Source organism: Canis aureus, chromosome 25 (genome assembly GCF_053574225.1).
Source record: "Canis aureus isolate CA01 chromosome 25, VMU_Caureus_v.1.0, whole genome shotgun sequence".
NCBI classification, from domain to species: Eukaryota; Metazoa; Chordata; class Mammalia; order Carnivora; family Canidae; genus Canis; species Canis aureus.
Window position 1 is genome coordinate 17406331 of NC_135635.1, and position 27122 is coordinate 17433452.

Sequence of the window (27122 nt, forward strand, 5' to 3'; positions counted from 1 at the left end):
ATCACCGAAAAAGAGTTTTAAATTACACACGCACTCTCCTCAACACATGTTTAGGTACAGAATCCTCAGAATGGAATCTGGGAGCTATAATTTTTAAAGCTCCCAATGCCAGTTCTATTTACAAACACAATTCCAGAACCATGTGTTCCAAACTCCCTTGGTGATAAGACCCATCTGAGACACTTGATTAAATTCCAGTTCCCAGACTCTGGCCTAGAGATGACGACCTAAAATGGTGTGTGGGATGCAACCCAGGAATCTGTCTATTTTATAAAAGACACAGCTGCGTAGGAGACCAAAAGTTTGACAGACAGTGGACTTCAAACATAATTTTAAAGCCACTCTATTCTGCGTTCCAGCTCTCAGATTTCTTCATTCTTTCATTCATGTGAAATCCCTGTTAACTTCTGAATGATCTCCTCCAGGTCTTGATAAGCTGCTCTGTTTCTTTATCTTGACCTTAATCAGACTTTCCAGGGGTGTTTCTAAAAGGAACTCAAGCATTCCCCCAGAGGGCAGTTTAGAAAGTTTAATTATTGTTTACATAGGAAAAAAAAAATAACCCAAGAATTTTAGCATGACCTTTTATTAGAGAATGCCTGGCATGAGAACTCTCAAGAGGAGCAGTCAGTTTAGAAGAGTGGAATGCTTTATAGGACGTTAGCAAGGGGAGTCTGCCAAAATTCAGGTGGCTTTGGAAATAGAGAGGAATTGTTCTGGAGGCTCAGCAGCCATACCTTGAGCAATCTGGATTTTACCTAGAGTGATGATGGGCAGGATCAGATGGGGCTAAAGTCCTGTACAGGAGGGATGGAGCAGAAAGCTACTGGACAGACACCTACCAGGTCCTCGGAGGAAAATGTCCAGCCTTTCAGGGTCTTGAAATCTCTCATCTTGGTCAACAGGGATCTCTAATTTCATATCTTGGTTTGACCATCTTAGCTTGTTTAGTTCACGAGATCTACATGACTCCTGAAGATTGCTATCCCGGACTCTGGTAGGAATGAGCATCAAGGCTCCCTGTGCCTTTTACCTTTGTGGTTAAATTCCAGTCATTTGTCAAGTGAGTGGTAGCACAAAGGGGACAATAGGGAATGACTATGGAGACAAGTATTAGCATGAGATTTATCTGAAGGTCTTGAACAGTGCCTCTAAGTCCTGTTCATAACGGCTCTTAGGGTCTGTGTGTTTATACCCCCCTCCAAATCCATATGTTCGAACCCTAATTCCCTGTGTTGATGGTATTTGGAGATGAGGCCTTTGGGAATCAATTATGGCATCAGTGTGGAGCCCTCATGATGGGATTTGTGCCCTTATAAGAAGAGACAGAAGAGAGTTTGCTTCTCTCTGCTCACCACCATGTGAAGGTGGCCATGCGTAAAACAGGAAGAGGAACTTGACCAAGAGCCTAACCATGTGGCACCCTAATCTTAGACTTCCACTCTCCAGAACTGTGAGAAACACGTGTTTGCTATTTAAGCCACCCAGCCTATGGTATTTTATTAATTCTGAACTGGACCACCTGGGGTTAGGAGGGAAAACCAATCTCATCCTCATCCTAAGCCTATAGAGAAATGAAATTTGATATTAACGGTTTTGTGTAACATTTTCTTTGTTCATCCTCCTTCGTTACCCAAAGTATCAAATATTAGAGAAGGAAACTTTATTTATTTTTAGCAATAAAAGCTTTAAACTAGGGGCAACTGAGTGGCTCAGTCAGTTAAGCATCTGACTCTTGACCTCAGCTCAGTCTCGGCCTCAGGGTTGTGAATTCAAGCCTAGATTGGGCTCCATGCTAGGCATGGAGCTGGGCATTGTTTCCAAGGTCTTGGGTAGAAGCTATTCATGGCTAGCCACCTACTGGGTACATTGAGGCCCTTGAAAAAATGATCTTCACAATGTCCTCTGTTTCTTTCTTTTTTTTTTTTTTTAAGATTTTATTTATTTACTCATGAGAGACACAGAGAGAGACACAGAGACACAGGCAGAGGGAGAAGCAGGCTCCCTGCAGGGAGCCCGATGCGAGACTCCATCCCAGGACCCCGGGATCACACCCTGAGCTAAAGGCAGATGCTCTACCACTGAGCCACCCGGCCATCCCAATGTCTTCTCTTTCTGATAGAGTTCTTCTTGATACTGTTGGAGAACAGTCTTACATTGATATGATTTTCAATATGCCAAGTCTCTAAGATGAAGGTTATGAAGGGATTCTTGTGGTTTATCTTTTTTTTTTTTTTAAGGTTTGATTTATTTATTTATTTAGAGAGAGCTTGAGAGCATGAGTGGGGAGAGGGGCAGAGGGAGGAGAGAGAATCTCCAGTAGACTCCCTGATGAGTGTAGAGCCCAGCATAGGGCCCAACCTTCTGACCCTGAGATTACAACCTGAGCCGAAATCAGGAGCTGGGCACTCAACCAACTTAGCCCCAGGTGCCCCAGCTTATCTTTTGGATTTGATTGGAGAACATACTTTGTATGATTTTAATACTTTTAAACCTATTGAGACTTGTTTTTTCACTTAATATATTATCTATCCTGGAGAATGTTCCTGTGTACTTGAGAAGCACATGTATTCTGCTCTCATTGGATGTAGGGTTCTATCAATGTCTGTTAAATCTAGTTGATTTGCAGTTTCTCTTCTGTTTCCTTGTTGATCTTCCACCTAGTTCTAATTATTGAAAGTGGGGCATTAAAGTCTCCACTTTTTTTTTAAGATTTTATTTATCTATTCATGAGAGACAGAGACAGAGAAAGGCAGAGACATAGGCAGAGGGAGAAGCAGGCTCCATGCAGGGAGCTGATGTGGGACTTGATCCCAGGACACCCTGAGCCGAAGGCAGACACTTAACTGCTGAGCCACCCAGGTGTCCCAGAGTCTCCACTTATTAAATTTTCTACACCTCCTTTCAGTTCTGTCGGTTTTTGCTTGATGTATTTTGTGGCTTCATTATTAAGTGTGTATATAATTATAATACATTCTTGATGGATTGGCCCTTTTGTCATCATAAATTTTTTTTTTTTTTTAATTTTTATTTATTTATGATAGTCACAGAGAGAGAGAGAGGCAGAGACACAGGCAGAGGGAGAAGCAGGCTCCATGCACCGGGAGCCTGATGTGGGATTCGATCCTGGGTCTCCAGGATCGCGCCCTGGGCCAAAGACAGGCGCCAAACCGCTGCGCCACCCAGGGATCCCTGTCATCATATAATGTCCTTTGTTTCTCATAACTATTTTTGTCTTAATTGTCCGTTTTGTCTAATATTGTTTTAGCCACTCCAGCTATCTTCTGTTTACTCTTTTCATGGAATATAGTTTTCCATTCTTTACTTTCAAGTGATTTATGTCTTTGAATCTAAAGTGAGTCTCGTGGAGACAGGATATACTTAGATCATGTGGGATTTTTTTAGTTCACTCTGCTCATCTCTGCCTTCTAATTGGAGTTTTAATCCATTTATACTGTGCATATACTGATAAGGAAGGATTTCTCCCAATTTGCTACTTGTGTTCTGTCTCGTGTCTCTTTTGTTCTTTCATCCTTCTATCACTGCCTTCCTTTGTGTAAAGTAAATATTTTCTTGTGTACCATTTTAATCCCCTTGTTATTTGTTGTAATATATATTTTTTGAATAACAGTAGTCCCCCTCTTATCCAGGATTTCATTTTCCATGATTTCAGTTACCTGTGGTCAATCTTGGCACATGTTTTTTATTGTTGTTGTTGCTTTTTAAGATTTTATTTATTTATTCACGAGAGACAGGGAGAGAGAGGCAGAGACACAGGCAGAGGGAGAAGCAGGTTCCATGCAGAGACCCCGATGTGGGACTTGATCCCAGGACTTCAGGATCAGGCCCTGAGCCAAAGGCAGATGCTCAACCACTGAGCCACCCAGGCGCACCTTGGCACATGTTTTGAAGACAAAATCCTTGTCCTAATGGAGTCCTCTTTCTCATGGAGGAGACAGGTAATGAAGACATAAAGGCATATGTCAACTATTGATAGTTTCTAAGAAAAAAGGATGTCTAGGTGGCTCAATTAAGCATCTGCCTTCAGCTCAAGTCCTGGGATGGAGCCCTTTGTTGGGCTTCTTGTTCAGTGGGGAGCCTGCTTCTCCCTCTCCCTCTGCCCTTCTCTCTACTCATGCTTATTCTCTCTGTCCACTCTCTCTCTCTCTCAAATAAATAAGATCTTTAAATTTTTCTTTTTTCTTTTTTTTTAAAGATTTTTATTTATTCATTTGACAGAGGGGGGGTGGCACAAAGGGGGAGAGTCAGGCATAGGGAAAGGGAGAAGCAGACTCCCCACCAGGAAGAAAGCTTGATGCAGGGCTCCATCCCAGGACCCTGGCATCATGACCTGAGCCAAAGGCAGCTACTCTACCAGTTGAGCCACCCAAGTACCTCTAAAAAAATTTTCTAAGAAAAAAGCAGAATAAAAGGATTAGAGAAAAATGTGTTAAAGTGTAATATGCAATAATGTTTCCTTTTTTTAAGATTTATTTATTTATTCATGAGAGACACAGACTGAGAGAGAGAGGCAGAGACATAGGCAGATGGAGAAGCAGGCTCCTCGCAGGGAGCCTGATGCAGGACTCGAACCCAGATCCCAGGCTCACAACCTGAGCAGAAGGCAGGCACCCAACCACTGAGCCACCCAGGCATTCCACAATAATGTTTCATAGGAAGGGTCAAGGAAGTAAAAAGATGTCAGAACAAATGTTTCATAAGTTACACAGGATGGGGGATGTCTAGGTGGCTCAGTAGTTGAGCACCTGCCTTCAGCCCAGGGTATGATCCTGAAGTTCCGGGATCGAGTCCCACAGGCTCCCTGCATGGAGCCTGCTTCTCTCTCTGCCTGTGTCTCTGCCTCTCTCTATCTGTGTGTCTCTCATGAATAAATAAATAAAATCTTTTAAAAATTAAAAAAAAATAGTTACCTGGGAGAAAAATAAATGTATGTACAAATTGCTTTTCTCCTCAGAACAAAGCCAAAGTCCTTACAATGAGTTTTAAGGCCACCACTGCACCTCTGAGATCACCCCCAACTCTCCTCCCCTGGCCCTGTTGAGGATTTAGTCACCCTGGCCTTCCTCCTGCTCCTCCCATGAGCTAAGCTAGCATTCCCACTGCCCTTTTGCTCCCCACCCAGACAGCTAAGATTCCCCCTTGCTTCCATCAGAGCTCTGCTCTGGGTCACCTTGTCCTAGGGTCTCTTCGACCATCCCATATAAGATGACACTGCCACGCCCACCCCAGCATTCCCCAACCCTCCCCTATTTTTTCCCCCAACATTTTTATTACCATCTGACAAACCATATGGCTTCCTTATCTAATTTTCCAACTGCTTGTGTCCCCGCTAAAATATAAGCTCCACAAAGACAGGGACTTTGTTTTGCTTACAACACTGAGAACGTTGAATGGCACATCACAGGCACCCAGCAAATATTTATGGAATGAGTGAATATGTAGCAAAGAAGTAACAGAGACAGTGTATGAATTTAGAAAAAGGAGCTGTTATTGTGAAAAGGTTCAGGCCAGAGAAGACAACACGAACAGTAACAGCTGAGCGGACGTGCTGTGGTCACACTACCCACCAGATAATGTTCTCAGTCCTTTACTTAAATCGTCTCTTTCAAGCTTCAAGATAAGTCTAGAATGTAGGAACTATTATGACTTCTGTTTTACAGGTAATGAAATGGAGGCCCAGAGAGGTTAGATAACATGCTCGAGGGCTCAGAAATGATTCGCAAGGAAGCTGGGATGGCAAAGTCTGGTTCTGGAGCTGTTCCCTTATAAGCTGTGCACCAGGCTCTATTCCCTTAGCCTTCCAGGATTTAGACTTGGTAATGAGAAAGGAGAAAGATATTTCAAGCACAGAGTGAAAGGCAAGAATTTACATGTTTTTTTCTGGAGTGAATAAAGAGCATTCACGGATGCCAGGGAGTGGGAGATGAAATTAGGATAAGGTGGGGGCCAGTTGGTAGAGGGTCTCAATGGCCTGGCTTAGAAGCTTAGATTCCATTAGTAATTTTAATGGGGAATCAATCATGGCAGGTGGGTGATCAGAGGAGTAACAAAATGAAGATGGCAATTTAGTTCCTGTCAACATGTTAATGGCCTCTGAAAATAAAGTACACAAAATAAGGACCATTGGGAAAGATAAAGGAAAAGCTTTCTCATCACCAAGCTCAAACTACTGTGTTTTAATTATGCGTTGTAAAAAGATGGTAAGACAGCCAGGTATCACCAACTTTCCCTGTCTGCAAAAGACAGATGTACAAGTCAATAATTAGCCATTGTTAGCAGTGATGATACAATCATGACCTAGTATCACCCATGTCCTTCATTTCATGTCCTTTACATAAAGTATTTCGTTTAATCTATGCAGAACATGATGCTCAGTTCTAGAATCTTAGGCTGTTATAATAACAGAAAAGAAACTTTCATGTCACCCACATATGTCAATTTTTTTCTACAACATCTGAAGATGACTGGAGTCACTAGACTCTAGTGCCCTGCCTATTGAGCCATGTCTGCCTCTGTAGCAGCATCTCACAGTCTGTCCCCAACCCTCAGCCCACAGTGATCCTTGGGAGCTGAACGTTGGGGACAGCGCCAGTGCTCCTTTGATGAAATCAACACATATGGCACTGACGTTTTTTGAATTTGCTAGTCCATGTCCCTCAGGGGCCTACTGCGAACATAGAAACCTCGTGTATGATGGCTAATGATAACCATTAGAGAGATCGCCCCAGCCAGCTCACTCGTCAACAACACTCTGCTGAGAATCTGCTAGGGGCAGACACTGTGGGAGAAATGAAAATGGGTAAGACTTGGTCCTTGCCTTTAACAGTGACCTTGATTAAGTAACTTAGCCTCTCTTTGCTTCAAAGTTCTGTTCTTGCCCATAAAATGAGACAGTGAGAGGTACCTGCATCATAGGGCTGTGGTGAGGATTAAATGAACCAATGCGGGGACGCCTGGGTGGCTGAGTCAGTTAAGCCTCTGACTTCACCAAACCTCTGACTTCAGCTCACATCATGATTTTGGGGTCCTGGGATGGAGTCCTGAGTCCAGGACTGCCCTGCTTCTCCCTCTCCCTCTGCCCCTCCCTGCTTGTGCTTTCTCTGTCTCTCTCTCAAATAAATAAATAATCCAAAAAATATTATATGAGTCAATGCATACAAGCTTCTTAAAGCCTGACCATAAGAAATACTCAATAAGTGTTTATAGTAATAATAATTATTTAAACTACCAATGAGTATTATATCCCTACATGAATCAATCAGCTAAAATTTTTATAAACTCACCACCTGAAGTCCTTGTCTGTTTGTTATTTCAGGAGTTGGAGTATATCTTTACACAATAACATTGTAATAAATGATTCTTAGTTCCCAGGCCCTCAAACAAAAGGCTCATTATGCCATGCTAGTTTAAAAACAAATTTAAGACTATTCTATTGTAATAACAGAAAATAAATGGAACAATGATTAAAAATATAATCAGTAGCTTTTTATTTATCTTGAAAGTTGGCACCTGAAGAAAAAGAGTAGAGTTTTAAAAGGATCTAAAGGGGGACGCCTGGGTGGCTTAGTGGTTGAGCCTCTGCCTTCCCTCAGGGTGTGATTCTGGAGTCCCAGGATCGAGTCCCACATCGGGCTCCCTGCACAGAGCCTGCTTCTCCCTCTGCCTGTGCGTGTGTCTCTCTCTCTGTGTCTCTCATGAATAAACAAACAAAATCTTAAAAAAAAAAAAAAGTCATTAAAGAGTGACTTTGTAAGAAAATAAAATAAAAGGATCTAAAGGAAAATAAATAAATATTTTAAAAATAAAAAATAAATAAAAGGATGAAAAGGAATGTGGAAACGTGTGACAAGAGGAAGAGAAGCATCTAGGTACTTAAAAGTTTTTAGGGGTTGACACTTCAGTTTTTTTAGAAACTCTTATTTTATTCACTACTTATATGGCTTTTGTTTTCAGCCACTATTAAAAGTAGTTTTGCAGGGTGCCTGGGGGGCACAGTTAGGCATTGCACTCTTGGTTTCAGCTCAGGTCAGGATCTCAGGGTGGTGAGATGGAGCCCCTCCCCACCCCACCCCCATCCCGACCCTCAGCCTAGGGGCTCAGCGGGGAGCCCACTTGGGATTCTCTCTCCCTCTGCCCCTCCCCCCATGCCCTGTCTCTCTCAAATACATAAATATTAAAAAAAAAAAAAAAAGTGGTTTTGCACCTGTACACGGAATTAGGGACAGAAGAGGACCAAAAGAAGCTATATTTTTCTTAAAACTATGTGTATACATGTAGGAGGAAAAAACTGGAATGGAACTAAGTTCTTCATTAAGAAATAAGGGCAAGCTAGTTGGCCCCAAAAAGAAAAAAAAGTATATTGCAGCAGTTCTTGACTTTCATAATTTCAACCCCTGCACGTTTCAAACCTGCACTGCTACACAGTAAATATTGGAACCCACCGAATGAGGAAGTTGAGCCCCTCTGCAGAGGTTTCTAACAGCCAGCAGCACAGTGTGCCGTCTTTGCTTGGTGCTGTTTGCCATGTGATTTAATACCCTGTTTTGTTTTCCATTATTTTAATTTTAAAAATGTGAAAAAAAAAAAAAAAAGCGGGGCGCCTGGGTGGCTCAGTGGGTTGAATGACTCACTCTTGATTTCTTTGGATCATGATCTCAGGATCCTGGTGCCCCTCGCTCCACCCAGCCCCACGGAGTCGGCTTGAGATCCCCTCCCTCTGCTCGCTCTCTCTCTCAATAAATACGTAAATACATACATACATGCATAAAATCTTTTTTTTTTTTTTCAAAAATAAAAAAGAAATGCTGTACATAGGTAGGTACAAGTGGAAAGAGATGGGCAAGCCCAAAGCGAGCAGCACGCGCGCCTGGTAGGTCGCCCGGGTGGCCACCAGGGGGCGCCCTCGGCCCGTAACTGCCTGGCAAGCGGCGCTGCGAGTGGGGAAGGGCCGTTTCCAGGGCAGTTGCAGTAGGAAAAACCACCAACCTGCTGTTTCATGCATTCATTCAGCTGAGATTTTTACAAACTAGTATTTGTAACCTAGAGACTGCCAGAGATTCAGGGTGTGATTAGGGGTTCACTGTGTCACTAAGATACCTTGTTTATGTGTTTTTAAAATGTAGTCTTGGGAGTAGTTGACTTCTCCATTCTCTCAAGAGCCTGTAGAATTATTCCAGTTCTGGCTTGGCCCTGTAACTTCTATCTGCCCGAGTAGATAATCTTATCTCTTTGAACTCTGAAACACCAAATCTAAGAATCTGACCTTAGATTTTTATCTCTTTAAATGAGATAAATGGGAGACACCAGTGGCTCAGTTGGCTAAGCGGTTACCTTCCGCTCAGGTCATGATGCTGGCATCCTGGGACCAAGCCCCAGGGGGGGATCCTTGCTCAGGGAAGTCTGCTTCTCCCTCTGCCTCTGCCTCTCCCCCCTGCTCCTGCAGCTCTCTGTCAGATAAGTAATTAAATCTTTAAAATAAATAAACGGTTTGCACTTACATTTATTTGCATAAGTAGTGCTATTTATGTCAAGACAAGACTCAGATTCTAGACCAAACCAAACCCCCAGTCAAGGAAATGGCAGTCATCCAACCCCACTCAGTTTCCATGGCTCTGCCTGTCGTGAAGGCATGTACTGTTGCTGCATGATGGGTACAGGGCCCCTTTCTCTTGCATTCGTACAGTTCAGTAGTTTGCTTTTCCCTTTCAGCTATTTCCTCTTGCTGACGATCTGCTTTTTTAAGGCCTCAGTACTTTAAACCACTTAAAGGACAGCTGAGCTGCGTGAGAGACTGTGGCTGGTAAGCTTAGGTGGCCACTAAGGTAGGGCTTCCTTGGAGCAGAAAGCAGGCGGGGACCTCACATTCCAGAGTCTGATCCTTCTTGCCACACAGTCCAAAAACCAACTGTGGCAGGGCATGATGGTTGAGTCTTATACTACCACATTCCCAAGCGGTTGTTGCATGAAAAACAATAAGTTGCAATTTATTAAATCATAATGAACAACTAGGGCATAGAAGTAATGGTGGAGGCACACTGTTAAATGGAAAGAGCTCTGGAGTTATTAAAGTTGGGTTACTGAAGTTATTTTAACAGATGGCAGGGGATCCCGGGGTGGCTCAGCAGTTTGGCGCCTGCCTTTGGCTCAGGGTGTGAACCTGGAGACCCGGGATCGAGTCCCACATCGGGCTCCCAGCGTGGAGCCTGCTTCTCTCTCTGCCTGTGTCTCTGCCTGCCTCTCTCTCTGTCTTTCATGAATGAATAAATTAAAAAAAAAAAATCTTAAAAAAAAAACAACAAAACAGATGGCCGCCTAATCTATTAAGTGTGAGTTTTGTTGGGTGATTTCCCAGTGGGTACATTATTTCCAGGTATGGGGAATACCTTTTCCTGTAATATCCCATATATTACAATATGAGTGTGCCTTACTTTGTACTCACCATACTGTATATTCCTGAACTCTCAGGGTCTTAACACTATAAAGGTTCCTTTCTCATGTATTCCTGGTCAGAGGGTTCAGCAGGCAGTTGTTCTCTAAGCAGCAAATTAGGGATGGGTGCTCCTTCTTCTATGTGCTTCTGTCATCCTGGAACCTTACTTTCGAGCCATGCACATGGAAAACAAGCCAGCCTGAAAGATGGTGAGAGGTATTTTATGCAAGTGATGCTGGGAACTGTAGTCTTCTTCAAGAGCTCAAAAGGAAAATGAAATGGAACACATGAAACTGGCTTTGCCACAATTATTAATCATTATTTCTCACCAAAGGAACTTTCTGTAAATATCAATTTCATCTTTCTGTTTCAATTTTACCTTTCGGATTCTGTAAAATTTCTAGGACTTTTTTCTCTCTTTTTTTTTAGTTAATTAGTTTGTTTAATATTGATGTACATAAACACGTCAATATTTACTTTATCTCTATACCCAATGTAGGGCTTGAACTCATGACCCCCCACATCAAGAGTCACATGCTCTTCTGATTGAGCCAGCCAGGCATTCCCTCCAATTCTGTAAATTTTTTTTTTTAAGATTGTATTTATTTGGGATCCCTGGGTGGCGCAGCGGTTTGGCGCCTGCCTTTGGCCCAGGGCGCGATCCTGGAGACCGGGGATCGAATCCCACGTCGGGCTCCCGGTGCATGGAGCCTGCTTCTCTCTCTCTCTGCCTGTGTCTCTGCCTCTCTCTCTCTCTGTAACTATCATAAATAAATTAAAAAAAAAAAATTAAAAAAAAAAAAGATTGTATTTATTTACTCATGAGAGACACAGAGAGACAGAGAGGCAGAGACACAGGCAGAGGGAGAAGCAGGCTCCATGCAGGGAGCCCAACGTGGGACTCGACCCCGGGACTCCAGGATCATGCCCTGGGCTGAAGGCAGACGCTCAACCGCTGAGCCACCCGGGCTGCCCTAAAATTTCTAATAACAGAGGAGTTAAGTAGAACTTTTGCCTCCTTGTGACATTATCAAAAACATTTTAACCTGCATAAGCATTTTAATCTGTGTAAGATTTTACTTAACCTGGAAGAAATAAACCACTGACCATAGATTAAGATCACTGACCCTACTACCTCTCACCCCACCATTCTCTCCCTTAGACTTTAAACCATGTTATGGTTAGAACCTAAAAGTCACATGTAGGTTCTTGCTTCTCCGCAGTTGCAAAGCCTTAACCCTCCTATACATAACAAAGAACATTAACTAGAATAATGGGGACACCCGGGTGGCTCAGCAGTTGAGCCTTGGCCTTTGGCCCAGGGCACAATCCTGGAGTTCCAAGATCCAGTCCCAAGATCCAGTCCCAAGATGGAGTCCCACATCAGGCTCCCCTGCAGGGAGCCTGCTTCTCCCTCTGCCTGTGTCTCTGCCTCTCTCATGAATAAATAAATAAAATCTTAAAAAAACTAGAATAATGTTTCCAAATTCCCGACAGATCTTGTCTTTGGGATTTAGGCATGAGAAATCAGAGTTCCCAGGAATTCAGAAATCTTTAGTTTTTAAAACACTCCCAACATTGGTCCTACTCTTTATTCATTGTGATGGATATCTGATACAAATTCTTTTTAACATTTATTTATTTGAGAGAAAGACAGAGGTGGGAAGGGTCAGAGAATCCTGAAGCAGACTCCCTGTTGAGCGTGGAGCCTTGCAATTCAGGCTACATCCCAGGACCCTGAGATCATAACCTGAGCGGAGAAATGAAGAGTCGGCCGCCTAACCAACTGAGCTACCCAGGCACCCCTATATCTGACATAAATTTAATAATCAATTGACATTGAGTCTAGTAGTATTTCAAAAAACTGTAGCCTATAGGCAGTAGTCAAACACTGAAGAACCACAAGTGAACACATTAGTATTTGAATAATGTGACATTGAGATCTCTAATAGCACTACCCAAATCACATTGGAAATTGCCAACTTAAGCATTCATTTTGCTTCCCAAATGTGTTATCTCTATGACACCACTCATAGGATTCGAATAACATATACCATGTACATAAACATGTCAATATTTACTTTATTTGCACAGATGACTTCCCATTAGCAGCAGATAGGGCCGTGAATACACACAATAACATGGCAACAACTACAAGCAATGTTGACCATTAAACCGTGACCACCTCTAAGTGCTGACGTCAACCCTCAGCTCCCTACGTCAGCAAAACCTTCCCAAGAAAAGCTGGAAAGCAATTCTGACTCAGATGCAGTGAATCAGGACAAGCTCTTGCATCAGGGCTCACTGCAGTCACCTGTTTGCCAGCTTGCTCCCAATGACTGCCAGGCTCCTACTCTGAGGTTGACCTTTTTTTTTTTTTAAGATTTTATTTATTTATTTGTGAGAGACAGAGAGAGAGGCAGAGACACAGGCAGAGGGAGAAGCAGGCCCCATGCAGGAAGCCCGATGTGGGACTCGATCCCGGGACTCCAGGATCACGCCCTGGGTTGAAGGCAGACACTCAACCGCTGAGCCACCCGGGCGTCCCAGGGCTGACCTTTGGAAGAGTCTTTTGCCTCTTATCCTCTTCCCAGTATTTATTGACTAGTTCCTATTCACTTTTTTAGTCCTCCCAAATCCGAATACTCATCCCCATCAGGACCCTTCCTTCTCACAGTCCCCATTCACGTTTTCCTGCCTACACACTGCTAGGGAGCCTTGTCCCCCTGCTTAACAATTAGATCTGAGGACTGCTAGCGCTTACTGATGTCCAGGTGACACACTCATGGTGATAACTCACCTCACCTGTGGGGGCCTTCATGGGCAATACGTGCATATATATCTTACTTAAATCTGCACACTGAGATAAAATACTTTATATGTCATCTTCATCTCATGATGTCTCTGAGAGGCTAAGAAAACGGCAGATGTTATTTCTTCTTTCTCTTAAGATGAGAAAAACTAATGCATATGGAAAGTGTGATGAATTTGAATGTCTCAGGACTGCCTGCCTTCGGCCCAGGGTGTGATCCCAGAGTCCCAGGATCGAGTCCCACGTCAGGCTCCCTGCATGGAGCCTGCTTCTCCCTCTACCCATGTCTCTGCTTCTCTCTCTCTCTCTCTGTGTGTGTGTGTGTGTGTGTGTCTCATGTATAAATAGATAAAATATTTTAAAAATTAAATGCCTCAACATGTAATAGGGCTGGACTCGGACTAATGTTTCCTTTTTATTCTTTGAAAAGATATTTGAATGCCTACTGTGTGCTAGGCAATGCAACTTTTTTCCCCCATTGCTCTGTACTCCCTAGGAGGGAATGCACTTATAGTAGCAGAAAAGAGTAGCTTTCTATCATTACCATATTTCAACCAGATTTTCTTAAATTTTTTTAAAGGTTTTATTTATTTATTGAGAGAGAGACAGAGCATGTGAACATGAGTGGAGGAGGAGAGGAAGAGTAGAGGGAGAGGGAGAAGCAGAAGAAGCAGACTCTCCACTGAGCAGGGAGCTTGACATGGGGCTCGATCCCAGGACTCCAGGATTGGAACCTGAGCTGAAGGCAGATGCTTAACCAACTGAGCCACATATTAACCCTGAACCACATATTTTTAACAAGAAGTTACAGAGGTAGACTGTGTTGTTTGAATGTTCTGTGGAAAGCACTAATCATGAGGGCACCTGGGTGGCATCTGCCTTCAGCTCAGGTCGTGATCTCAGAGTCCTGGGATTGAGACCCACATCAGGCCCCCTGCAGGGAGCCTGCTTCTCCCTCTGCCTATGTCTCTGCCTCTCTTTCTGTGTCTCTCATGAATAAATAAAATCTTAAAAAAAAACCACTAATCATGTCTGATGACTTTCATTCATTGTTTCTTAATAATTGAAGCACAGGGCAGCCCCAGTGGCGCAGCGGTTTAGCGCCGCCTGCAGCCCAGGGCATGATCCTGGAGACCCTGGATGGAGTCCCACATCAGGCTCTCTGTATGATGCCTGCTTCTCCCTCTGCCTGTGTCTCTGCCTCTCTCTGTCTCTATGAATAAATAAATAAAATCTTTAAAAAAAAATAATTGAAGCACAGAGCTAATTCACCCATCTTTACTTGGAGATCTTTCCAGTTGGTAAAATGCCTTCGGTTAAATGTCCTCTAATATTATCCTCACAATTTTCTGAAGGAACAGGGCCAGGAATATCCTCATTATATAGATGAAAGATGAAGATGGGAGTATAAAATGGGATTCAAGGACAAATCTACTCTTTGGCTCTTAATAGATTGGAATAGTATCTGAAGAACCCAGCTGGGAGTCAGGAATGTGGCAAGAAAGGGGTTGTGATGAAATATCCCCAAATTTAATTTTATTCAACCAACGAACTATGACAGCTAAATAAACCTTGCAGTTTCATTGAGAAGCTGACCTCAGTTTTTGACGATACATACAGGTTTAGACTGGTTGCATTTGTGGCTTCAAGCTAGCAGCACTTTAGTAGTAGTAATAGTAATAGTAGTATTTTAATTCCAGTATAGTTAACATACAGTGTTATATTAGTTTTAGGTGTACAGTATAGCAATTCAACAATTTCATATATCAAGACAAGTATACTTCCAAGGCACTTGGGTGGCTCAGTCAGTTAAGTGTCTGCCTTAGGCTTAGGTCATGATCTCAGGATTCTGGGATCGAGCCCTGTATTGGGCTCTCTGATCCTCAAGGAGCCTGCTTCTTTTCTTTTTCTTTTTTTTTTTTCTTTTTTTAAAGATTTTATTTATTTATTCATGATAGTCACACAGAGAGAGAGAGAGAGAGAGAGAGAGAGAGGCAGAGACACAGGCAGAGGGAGAAGCAGGCTCCATGCACCGGGAGCCCGACGTGGCATTCGATCCTGGGTCTCCAGGATCGTGCCCTGGGCCAAAGGCAGGCGCTAAACCGCTGCGCCACCCAGGGATCCAAGGAGCCTGCTTCTCCTTCTCCCTCTGCTTCTCCTCTTTGTCAAGTAAATAAATAGAATCAGGGGAAAAAAAAAAAAAAAAAAGACATGTATACTCCCACTCTCCATCACCTGTTTCACCCATCCCTCCACCCACCTCCCCTCAAATAACCCTCTGTTTGTTCTCCATAGTTAAAGTTCGTTTTTGGTTTGTCTTTTTTTTTTTTCTCCTCTGTTAATTTGTTTTGTTTCTTAAATTCTACATATGAGTGAAATCATATGGATTTGTCTTGACTGACTTATTTCTCTTAACATAATATTCTCTAGCTCCATCCACATCATTGCAAATGGCAAGATTTCATTCTTTTTTTTTTAATGAATGAATAATGTTCACCTTCTTTATTGATAAGTAGTTGGGCTGCTTCCCTAATTTGGCTATTATAAATAATGCTGCTATAAACATAGGAGTGTATCTATCCCATAGAATTAGTGTTTTGTATTCTTTGGTGAATACCCAGTATGTGATTACTGGATCATTGGGTAGTTCTAGTTCTTTTTTTTTTTTTTTTTTTTTACCAACTTCCTATTGCCTTTTATGGCAACTACACCAGTTTGCATTCCCACCAACAGTGCATGAAGGTTCCTTTTCTCTACATCTTCACTAACCTTTGTTTCTTTTCTGTTTTAGACATTCTGACACGCATGAAGTGGTATCTCATTGTGGTTTTGATTTGCATTTCCCTGATGAATAGTGATGTTGAGCATCTTTTCATGTGTCTGTTGGCCATCTGGAGGTCTTCTTTGGAGAAATGTCTGTTCATGTCTTCTGCCTATCTTTAATTGGATTATTTGTGTTTTTTTTTGCTGTTGAGTTCTATGAGTTCGCCATATATTTTGGATACTAACCTTTTATCAGATATGTCATTTGCAAATATTTTCTCCCATTCCATAGGTCGTCTTTTAGTTTTACTGGTTGTTTCTTTTGCTGTGCAAATTTTTAAATTTTTATGTAGTCCCAATAGTTTACTTTTGCTTTTGTTTCCCTCACTTCAGGAGACAGATCTAGAAAACTATCGCTATGGCCAATGTCAGAGAAATTACTGCTTGTACTCTCTTCTGGGATTTTTATGGTTTCAGGTCTCACATCTAAGTTCTTAATCCATGCTGAGTTTATTTTTGTGTATAATATAAGAAAGTGGTCCAGTTTCATTCTTTTGCATGTAGCTGTCCAGTTTGCCCAACACCATTTGTTGAAGAGATTTCTTTTTCCCATTGCATATTCTCGCCTCCTTTGTCAAAGATTAATTGACCATATAGTTGTGAGTTTATTTCTGAACTTTCTATTATGTTCTACTCATCTATGTGTTTATTTTTGTGCCAGTACCATATTGTTTTGATTGCTACAACTTTGTAATATAACTTGAAGCCTTGGGATTGTAATGCTTCCAGTTTTGTTTTACTTTTTCAGGACTGCTTTGGCTATTTGAGGTATTTTGTGGTTCCATATGAATTTTGGGTTTGTTCTAGCTCTGTGAAAAATGCAGTTGGGATTTTGACAGGGATTGCATTAAATGTATAGAGTGCTTTGGGTAGCATAGACATTTTAACAGTATTTCTCCTACCAATCCATGAGCATGGAATGTCTTTCCATTTGTATTCTTCAATTCTTTCATCAAAGTTTTATCATTTTCAGAGTACAGATCTTTCACCTTAACTTAGACTGTTTATTCCTAAGAATGTTATTATTAAAAAAAAAGAATGTTATTATTTTTGATGCAATTTTAGCTAGTAGCACTTTTAACTGTGTTTCTTTTGTATTTATACTACAGGGAAGCATCCCAATAGTTCTGGTTCAGCTGCCCAAAGTTGCCCAGTAATCAGTTGTGATTATCTACACAGAACATGCAGGTAGTTAACTTCTGTGGCTAGCAAACCAAAAAGCAGCTGGGGTGATACTGACTTGCCATTGGGGGGCAGCACAGTGTAGTGGTTGGGAGTTTGTGACACTGAACTGACAGCTTGGGTTCAAAATCTGATTTCATTATTTACAGTGGTATGATTTAAACAATGTAGTTACTGCCCCTGTGATTCCAGCTCCTCACCAGTAAATGGATAATGGCACCAGCCTCAAGGTTGTTGTGAAGATAGAGGGTGTTATGAAGATGAAGGGTGGCATATATGCCACCCCAAAATAGGTGCTTTGGCATAAGGATTACTTTGAGCTAAAGGCACTTAAAAACAAGGTAGGGTCAAGAATAGCACTCTCTCTCCTTTTTCTTCCTAATGGCAGAAGATAAAACCCCCATATTGGAGATTTTCTCCCTATAGCAAAATGAAAGCAACTTTTTTATCATCAAGGGCAGGAAGTTGGAGGCATGAGAATTCAGTACAAACAGACCTCATTCAAATAATTCTTATCTTCATTTAGCCTCCCCATATATTTAGCTGCTTTTCTACAATTGCTTCTTTCTGTTCAACTTGGTATAAAGGCATATTTAGATTTTGCCACTTCTTTGGATCTTCATTTCCTTGTAAGGACTCCCATGTCACATAAATCTTATGTTAAATAACTGTATGCTTTTCTCCTGCTAATCTGTCTTTGTCAAATTAATTTTCAAGCCCAGATGAAAAGTCTTAGAGGAGAGAGGTAAGTTTTTGCCTCCCCTACATGGATTAAATAAGATAACAATGTATCTGAAACATTTCAGTACAGAATAAATGTTTACTATTATCTACCAAATATGTCTATATACAAGGATATAAATGCAAAGCAAATGATCTGGAAGGAAGCACACACAACTGGAAATAGTGGTTATTCTAGGGAAGTGAGATTTTGGGGGAAAGAGTCCAGAATTACGGGTGACTTTTTTATTTACTCTGTATATTTACTCTGTATATTTCTGAATTTTAGTTTTCTACAATGAGAATTTATTTATCAATGAATTATTTGTGGAACTTTAAAAGTGATATGCAGGGGGATCCCTAGGTGGCTCAGCGGTTTAGCACCTGCCTTTGGCCCGGGGCACAATCCTGGAGTCCTGGGATCGAGTCCAGCGTTGGGCTCCCGGCATGGAGCTTGCTTCTCCCTCCTCCTGTGTCTCTGCCTCTCTCTCTGTCTAAGTCTATAATAAATAAATAAATAAATAAATAAATAAATAAATAAATAAATAAATCTATCTTTAAAAAAAAGTGATATGCAGGTTATGAGTGGTCATTAAAGCACTGTTAGAAAACATCACATCATATACTAAAAATATCCATCATTTCAGTACATAATACATGTTTTATATTTTCTAAAATAAACCGAAAATATCTAGAAAAAATACAAATGTGATTAAAAATCATATTGATTTTACCATATGGGATTATTTTTACCATAAGGGATTATTGCTTTAGGAAATACCTAAAGCAGTGTCATAGAGACCTGCATTAATATGCTCAGTCACATCACTTCAAAAATCTCATGTAGTATAATCATAACGGAAGTCAAGCACATGACAATGTTATCCATTTTCACTACCACGTTGCAGAATACAGTGGTTATTGTCTTCATTTTGCCATGGTCACGCCATATATATTTGAATTTCTGCATCATAAACTTATATGCATGTGACACAAAGTGTTCTAGACATGTCATTATGTCATTGGGGCCACAGCTATGAGTTGTTATATAGGACATTGTCTACAGATAATAAAAGAAAGTTTCAAGAAAAGTAAAACTTTTAAATTTGGAGCCAATGTTCTGCCCATTAAACAAATTTTTTTGTGATTTCTGTGATTAGTGTTTGGGAATAATAGTAAGAATGATAATTTAGCTGTTTGAACAGTTTTCTCCTTCATCCCAAGGGCCCAAATGTAACATAAGAAGTAGATTGGGAAGAAATGCTTCTGGAGTCTCTTATTCAACAGATAGAATCTGAATATACCAACAGAAGTCTCTGTTGACATGTCTCCTCCATTTTTCGGTGTGTCAAGAAACTGCAGGGAGACTTTGGATTCCCGAGCTGGCAAATCTGAGTTGAAGATAACCAAGTTAGACCTCTTCAGTACGGTAAACCATTTACAGTATCCTAAAGGAAATAAAGCCTTTTCCAGAGGAATTTGAAGGGGAAGAAGGCAGGAGTAGGGGTGGAAGAATGGTTAAGAAGAAGAGAAAAAGGAGAGGAAAGTTCTAAGCAGACAGAAGCAAGCAATTTGCTTCTGGAAAGGCAGAAGCAAGACCCAGTAGAAGCTCCTGCCATTACAAGGTAGAACTACCAGGTGAGGCCTCAGGAAGCATCAAATCCATGCCTTAGGGAACTATAGGCTTGTGCTAAAGCCCACCAGCTCACTAGGTTCACACTTGTAATCATAAAAAGTAGGGTTCATTACTTGCTGTAGCAAAGATAACTATAAACCTTGGGAACTTGGTAGTATCTAGTAAGAGGGAATTAGAAGGGACTTACATTAGGATTGGGGTTTCTGTTAGATGATTTGGGGAATGGTTCGATAAACTGAAGATTGCTCTGGATTGGGTTCTGTCAGAAAGTGGGGGTATTTTAGTGATTGAGAATCTTGATTTTTATCAAGGAGGTGGCAGGGGTGGGATCAGGCTAATATTGTCATTGATAAAAAACTACCAGTTGCTCATGTTAGCCAGGAGAGGGAGAGGGAGATGTTTGGTCCTTGCTGTGGTTCATACAAGTATCTTGTTGTTGTTGTTGTTTTTAAGATTTTATTTATTTATTCATAGAAACACAGAGAGAGAATGAGAGGCAGAGACACAGGCAGAGGGAGAAGCAGGCTCCATGCAGAGAGCCTGACGTGGGACTTGATCCAGGGTCTCCAGGATCACGCCCTAGGCTGCAGGCGGCACTAAACCGCTGCACCACCGGGGCTGCCCAAGGATCTTGTTTTTGTGCAAAAGGTACCACTGTGGTATGGGCTCTTTTTCGCATCACTCCAGGTCAGTCACAGAGGGACCTTACTAGACATGCTGCTGTGGGAAATGGTTTATGTTTGCTAAGTGGTAAACCAGTTCCCAGCTGTTGATGCCAGGTCAGTGCCTAGCTTACACTTGCCAGGATTTCTTTTTTCTTTTCACATGCTTCCTATCCATAGAAGGAGCATCCCCACGAAGCCATCCCCAAGGAAAGCCCATGGCATGGTGGTTAAATTCCAAGCTGTGGCCCTGGACCAACCTGACTTCGTGTCCCAACTCTGTCACTCATTGGCTATCTGACCTTGACTAAGTTATTTAACTTCTCTTTGCTTCAGTTTCCATTTTTGTAAAGCAGAACTAAAAATAATATCTAGCTTGTATGGAATTTGGGGAAATTAAATGAGATAACACATAGAAGCACTTAAAACAGTACCCAGCACATGATAAGCATTTAACTTAGATTATTTACCCTTTTCACCATTTGTCAGAGGTCGTCTTTTCTTGGTAAGCTGCAGTCATGCTGGAAACCCATTCAAGGGGCCAAAGAATAAAAGAATTTTTGATTTCTATAAACATCTATAGATAGAAGGAGTTCAGAAAAGGAGCTAATGGGTTGTCGTCCATTTCTGGTTTGACATACACACAAAAAAAATTCCAGACTTAGTAAGAGACTTGTATTCAAAAGGATTATGAAAAAAAAAAAAAAAAGGATTATGGCAAGAGGGATGGGGGAAGGAATTATAGCAATAGGAGAATGCTGTGACCATAAGGTGTGCAAGCAGTTTGAGGGTCAGGTAAAAAGAGTTTTTCTGTTATAGAGAAGAGTGAACCAGGCAAAGAAGAACCCCTGGTGAAGGAGATGAAAGACTGCATGACTAGATGGTGGGTCAGAGAACGTTTGACCCTGAGCCCTGTCCATTATCACCACCGGCTGTATGCAAGCCTCAAGGGTGGGCCAAAGTTCATAGACCTGGAGGTAGAGAAGCTTAAGCAAAATTTGGTTAACAGCATTTTGTTGCAATTGGTCAATGGAGACAAGCAATTCAGCTAATCATTTATGAGGCTACAAAGGGAATTTTGAGTTTGTGCCCAGGCTTTTCACAGGTAAACAAGGGGACATCAGTAAGTCTTATCTAAATCCTATGGGGAAGGGTGGCTCTTTGCAGTAAGCCCTGTTCCAGAACAGAAAGGGTTGGGGATTTCTTAATTCCCGTTACTCTTTTCCAGGAAAACAGGGCTCAGGTCAAATTCAACATGTTTCCTATTGCTCAAATTGTTCTAGTTCAGATAAAAGACAAAATTTGGGCTTTAGTATGATCTGAGACATTCTAGATCCTTACACAGAGACACAGGTCTGTAAGGCAACAGGGTAGGTGAGAGGGCTCAATTATTTGTAATGCCCTTGGCAAACTGTTTGGAATCTACTCGCTTGTTGCACAGCTCGTGTGGCTCTTGTGTTTCTTCTGATCCACAAGACGATCCATGAGAAATAAAACTTAAAATGAGGCAACATCAGCCCAAATGCTGAAATGCACTTCAGTTCAACCCATACTGAGAGAACAGCTCTCTCCCCCCGGACACTTCAGCACTTGGGCCTTGCCTCTGCCTTTAGCTCAGCATCGAAATGCTGCTCACCGGCCAGGCAGTGACTTCCCCTGCAGAGCTCCCCCTGCCTCTCCTAGATAGCTGCCTGTTTTCCTGTGCTGCTTACTTTGCTTCCCTTGGGAATGTAAACATTGCCCTTGCGAACCAGGGCTTTCTCGACCAATTTGCCCCTATAACATCTCCCCTCTCATTCTCCCCTTTTCATAGCCTTCTGTTTGCAGTGACATAGCTCGAGGGCTGATAATCCATTCTGCAGTAGAGCTGGGCCATCCTGCAATTTTCACAACTTGCTGTTATTTTTCTGGAAGCCAGCCTGGATCGAAGTGGACCCTGAGAGATGACAGTGGATCCTCAAGCCTGCTCCCACTCCCCATAAACATCTTTATTAAAGTGTTCCTGCCAGGTTCTGAGCAGTCAAGCTCTGATTTACTTTCCCTTTCAAGAGCCAAGGGAATAAAAGCTGTCAAGTGCCAGCTGATGATTTGAACTAATTCTGAGGATTTGTGGAAATGCTCAAAATCCAGAGTCAGGAGCAGCAGCCGCCTGACAACTACAACTGGAACCTGGCTGAAGCGTGTCTTCCTGTCTCCACTCACCCTTCCCTCTCTCCTGAAGAGACTCCTCCCTCCCCACCAGCCACTTCAGGAGCCAATGCCCTCTCCCCTTCTTAAAAACAGCACCCAAACTGCCTGTCCTGAAAGACAGACTGTGGACCACAGACTACTATACTGAGCAAGAACTGTGGTGGTGTCTAACCCAACTCCGTCCTTCTGTAAAATACTTGTCACCCCACATTTGGAAATCTAGCTCTACCCTCTTCCTTCACATCTTGGAAGATTCTAATTATGCATTTTCCTAGGAGCTGAAGGAAAGAAGTAGCTTTTCATCTGCTGGCTGCCTTCCTTCCCCTGGAGGCTGCTTCTCCTGAGAAAGATGGATGTGTGGTGGCACCTCAAAGGGGAAGTGACTAAACGTTTAGAAATATCCTTGCATCCAGAGCACTGAAACAAAGCCGAGGCAGTGTGAACCGCAGGTGTCTGAGACAACACTCAGACTCTCATTATATGGGGGGGAGGGGCAGGCCCAGTATTTAGTCAAACACCATAGCGTGGTAGGAGAATTCCTGCATGGGAACAGGAGACAGCCAGATGCGGTGTTTGGCAGCTGCATTCGGGACACTGTCCTCCTACTTACCCTCCCCGGATCTCAGTGTCTAACCTCTAGAAGAGGCTGACTCAGAGCTGGGATGGAACGCGGGGCCCAGCCTCAGCCCATCCGTGCATCCTCATCCTTTCCCCAAACACACCCCCACCTCACCCCAGGCCACGTGATTGGTTCAGAGGCTGACTCACCACCAAGATGGACTGTGTGGCCCAGCCTCAGCCCATCGGTGCATCCTCACCCTTCCCACCCCACCCCCGCCCAGGCCACAGGAGTGGTTCAGAAATGGGTGCAAGATCGGGGAGGTTACAGTCCTTGAATGCCAGGGCTTGTGCCTGGCCCCGTGAAAGAATTTCTCTCTTTCATTGAACTGGAACTCAAGAGGCCACAGGGCTGGAGCTACTATTGCCTCAACCAACTATGCAGAGCCTGAGAAAAGAACCAGCGCTCAACCAAGGGTCAGCCCAAGAAACGATAAATCTGTTCCTCCTTTGTCTTGTTTGGCCCTGGGTCGGGCTTCACCTGAAACCAATCCTCGATTCCATGTGCCAGTAAATTCCCCTTAGCCTTAATCTGATTCGACTTAGTGTCTACCACTTAGATACCTGAGTATCTGAGCAAATCAATATGCTTAACACATAGGAGGTGCTCCAGAAGGTTTTGGAATGAATTGATAAATCAAGTGTATGTTTATCTTTGATGTACCTTAGAGGTATCCATACACACTTCAGCCCTTCTCCGTTCCTTTCTTGAAGGAATTTCAAATTGCTTTGTATGTTTCAATTCAAAGTAGGCGAGCGGCCGATATTATTTTTGTTTGAGGATAAGCAGAACCTAAAATGGGGGGTGGGGGTGAGGTGAATGGGGCAAGAAGGAAGGACATATACCAGAGATGGTGAGGGTAAGAAAATCAGAGGTCTCCAAAGTGAGCACTTACCTTCTCAGAATAGAAGCAAAATTAAGAGTTGGATGCTCTGGAGGATCCCTGGATGGCTTGGCGGTTTAGCACTCGCCTTTGGCTCAGGGCATGATCCTGGAGTCCTCAGATCGAGTCCCATATCAGGCTCCCTGCATGGAGCCTGCTTCTCTCTCTGCCTGTGTGTATGTGTGTCTCATGGATAAATGAATAAAATCTTTTTTTTTAAAAAAAGGAGTTGGATGCTCTTTAAATGAAGTAATTCAGAAACAGCACAGACAATACAATCCTTCTTAGGCTTGCATCTTGAGAAGTGTAGACTTTTTAAGGCACTGCAAATTGTACAAACTGGTTCAGTTCTGTTAGAAATGCTTTTGCCAGCATTTGGGATTTTTTTTTCTTTTAATCTTTTGACCCACGTCAGGGAGAAAGACTTTCCTCTGCCCTTCAAGATCCTTCTAGCTGGACTGAGAATTAAATTGACATGAGACAGATTAATGGGAAAAAATCAAATTTAATTTCATGTGTAGGAGGAATCCACACAGAAGACAGGCAAAATGAGGTATGCGTGTCATTCTGAACTAAGGAGAAGTGGGTAGGAGTCTGGGACTTCAAAAGGAAGGACTACAATTCACAGGAAGATGAAACAAAGTGTTTGGTGAACAAATGTTTGGTGGGCCCCTCAGACACAATGGGATGTAGGGGACTTTGGTCAGGCCCTCCTTCCTAGGTTCCTCCCTGTCTACCATACCTAGTTCCTCTTCAAATGTAATTATCTATGGTGATAGCTCTCTTCCTAGAACAGATTATCTATCTTTTTAGGCAGCTGGGGGGGGAGGTAAAGAGCTTTTCCAGAATCTGCTGGGGTTTGATTGCTTTGTAACTCAATCACACCAAAGTGGTCCATCTTAGGACAGTCTGCCCTTGGCCCCTACACTCATGTTTCAAATACCTATGACCAGGTAACTATCACAAAACTTAGTGGCTTAATACAACCATTTATTTTTTCATGCAGTTCTGTAGGAAGGGCTCTGCTGGGCAGTTCACCTGGCTTCGTGTGGGGTTGCGAGGTCTAAATGATACATTTCCAACGTGGTGTCTTTGTTCATATGTCTGATGTCTCACTGCTGTTGTGCTATTCCTATCGTCCACGTGGCATCTCAGACCCCAGGGCTTCTTCATGTGGCTTAGGTCTTGCACACCATGTAATCTCAGGATAGTTATGCTTTCTAGAAGCAGGAAATAGGTGTTATCAGGCCCATTAAGGGCTACACGCAAAACAGGCATAGTGTCACCATTACCACATTATAAGTCAAAACAGTCACAGAACTCAGCCATGTTCAAAGGGGAGTGTCACGGTCACATTGCAGAAGAGCAATGGGATGGGAAGATATTGTTGTGGTCATCTTTAGAACATAGAGCCTGCCACAATTCATAATCTTAGGAATTCATCACATGGAAATTATGCCAAAGAAGGTATAAAAAGAGATGGTCATTACAACTTTTATGGCCAAATGACGAGTTATTACATAACAACTAACAGGAATATGAAGCCATAATAATTAAGAAGATTATGAAATAACATGAACAAATATTGCTATAAGAGGAGAAAAAATAAAATTGAAAAGCACGTGCACTGTGACACTAATTATATAAAAACCTGCATGCAACTGGGCAAATTCTGGAAGAAAATATGTAGGAATGAATTGCATTGAAGTAAGATTATACATGCCTTCCATTTTCCCCTTTATTGTTATAGCTTCACGAAAAATGAAATTAGAAGAAACGAGAATAGAAGTCGTAATTGTCTGTGCTCAATGTTTGGCAGGTATTGAAGAGGTGCAGAGAAGACAAGGGAACCCACGGACTCCGTATAATTCATTCAGATTCGGACAAACTGCCAGGCCAGTGGATCCACACCTCTTTTTATTTATAATTAACCTCCTGCCTTGACTACTCATCTTTGGAATGCTGATTGTCATGGAAGCAATAATTATTATATTAGTCTTGCTGTGTTCCTGAAGCTGTTCATGAGGTAAGGCTGAAAACACTCTAGGGGCACCTGGGTAGCTTGGTCAGTTGAGCATCCTACTCTTGGTCTTGACTCAGGTCTTGATCTCAGGGTCTTGAGATCAAGCCTCACATCCAACTCTGTGCTCAGTGGGGGGATGTCTGCTTGAGATCTTCCTTCTCCCTCTGCCCCTCCCCTGCTCTATTTCAAATAAATAAATAAATCTTTTTTTTTTTTTTTAAGGCTGAAAACACTTTGAAAAGCTACTATGACATATAAACATAAGATGATAGTTTCATTTTTTTATAAGGAATCCATTTTACCCAGGCTTTCTAAAATCACCAGTGGTGATATGGCCTGCAAATTTACCCTTGAATGCTCCATTGAAAGCTACTTTAACTTTATTCCCCCTTTTTACAGCTCTTGCTTGCCTAGGATTCCATGTTTTATAGAGGAAGAGACTGTGGAGTCTGGAATAGTCTATGCTCATGAAGCTGCAAGCGAACTTCCTGGAGTGGCCCTGAATTAACCTGGGTGTCAGAGACCATGGACCAGCCCTCTTGGGACTATGACACTCATAGCTGTGTGTGACCTCCAACCCTCCATAATCAAACCCAACCTTTGAACAAGCATTGCTTTTTAATATTACTTTAACTTGCTAGTCATTATTGTGTCTTTTTCTGAAGGCTTTTAAAAGGGTTATTAAGGAAGGTGGAAGAAAATGCAATAAAGGTCAAAGTCTTAAAGTCATGTTAAGTAATTGCAAAAATGAATAATAAAAAAAAACCAAACCTATCTGACTAGTTGGCATGACCACTAGTTGTGTTTATATAGTTAATGATTGGAGAAAACTTGGAGGAGAGAAGGGTTTAGATTACATCCTGGTAAATTATTTTGATTTAGTTCAATTGCCTTTTGGCAAGTTAAAAAAAAAGGAGTGGTTATCTACTGTTTGATAAATGTAACTACTGATGTTGTTAGAATTAACATTTCAGTATTTTTTTTCTTGAAATTTGTGTTTCATTTAACAAATGCTTACGTACCAGTTACTGTATGGCATTATCCTGTACTTTACAGATACTAACCAACTTAATTCTCAAAAACCCGTTATGTAGTTATCATTCTTGCTCTTCTCATTTTACA

The 27122-nt window shown here is 42.1% G+C and overlaps 1 long non-coding RNA gene across 2 annotated transcripts in view; it reads left to right on the forward strand.

Moving 5' to 3' along the window:
* Positions 1 to 26774, forward strand: part of LOC144297023 (uncharacterized) — a 35933-nt gene extending 9159 nt beyond the window's left edge. Inside the window, exons 1-4 of one of the 2 annotated variants that reach the window (XR_013364060.1) lie at positions 17975 to 18012; positions 19212 to 19416; positions 25797 to 26003; positions 26400 to 26774. This is a non-coding gene — a long non-coding RNA (uncharacterized LOC144297023). Of the gene's footprint in view, positions 1 to 17974; positions 18013 to 19211; positions 19417 to 25796; positions 26004 to 26399 lie in introns of those variants that run through there. The other variant, XR_013364059.1, reaches the window with a different exon arrangement.
* The last annotated feature ends 348 nt before the right edge of the window (positions 26775 to 27122 follow it).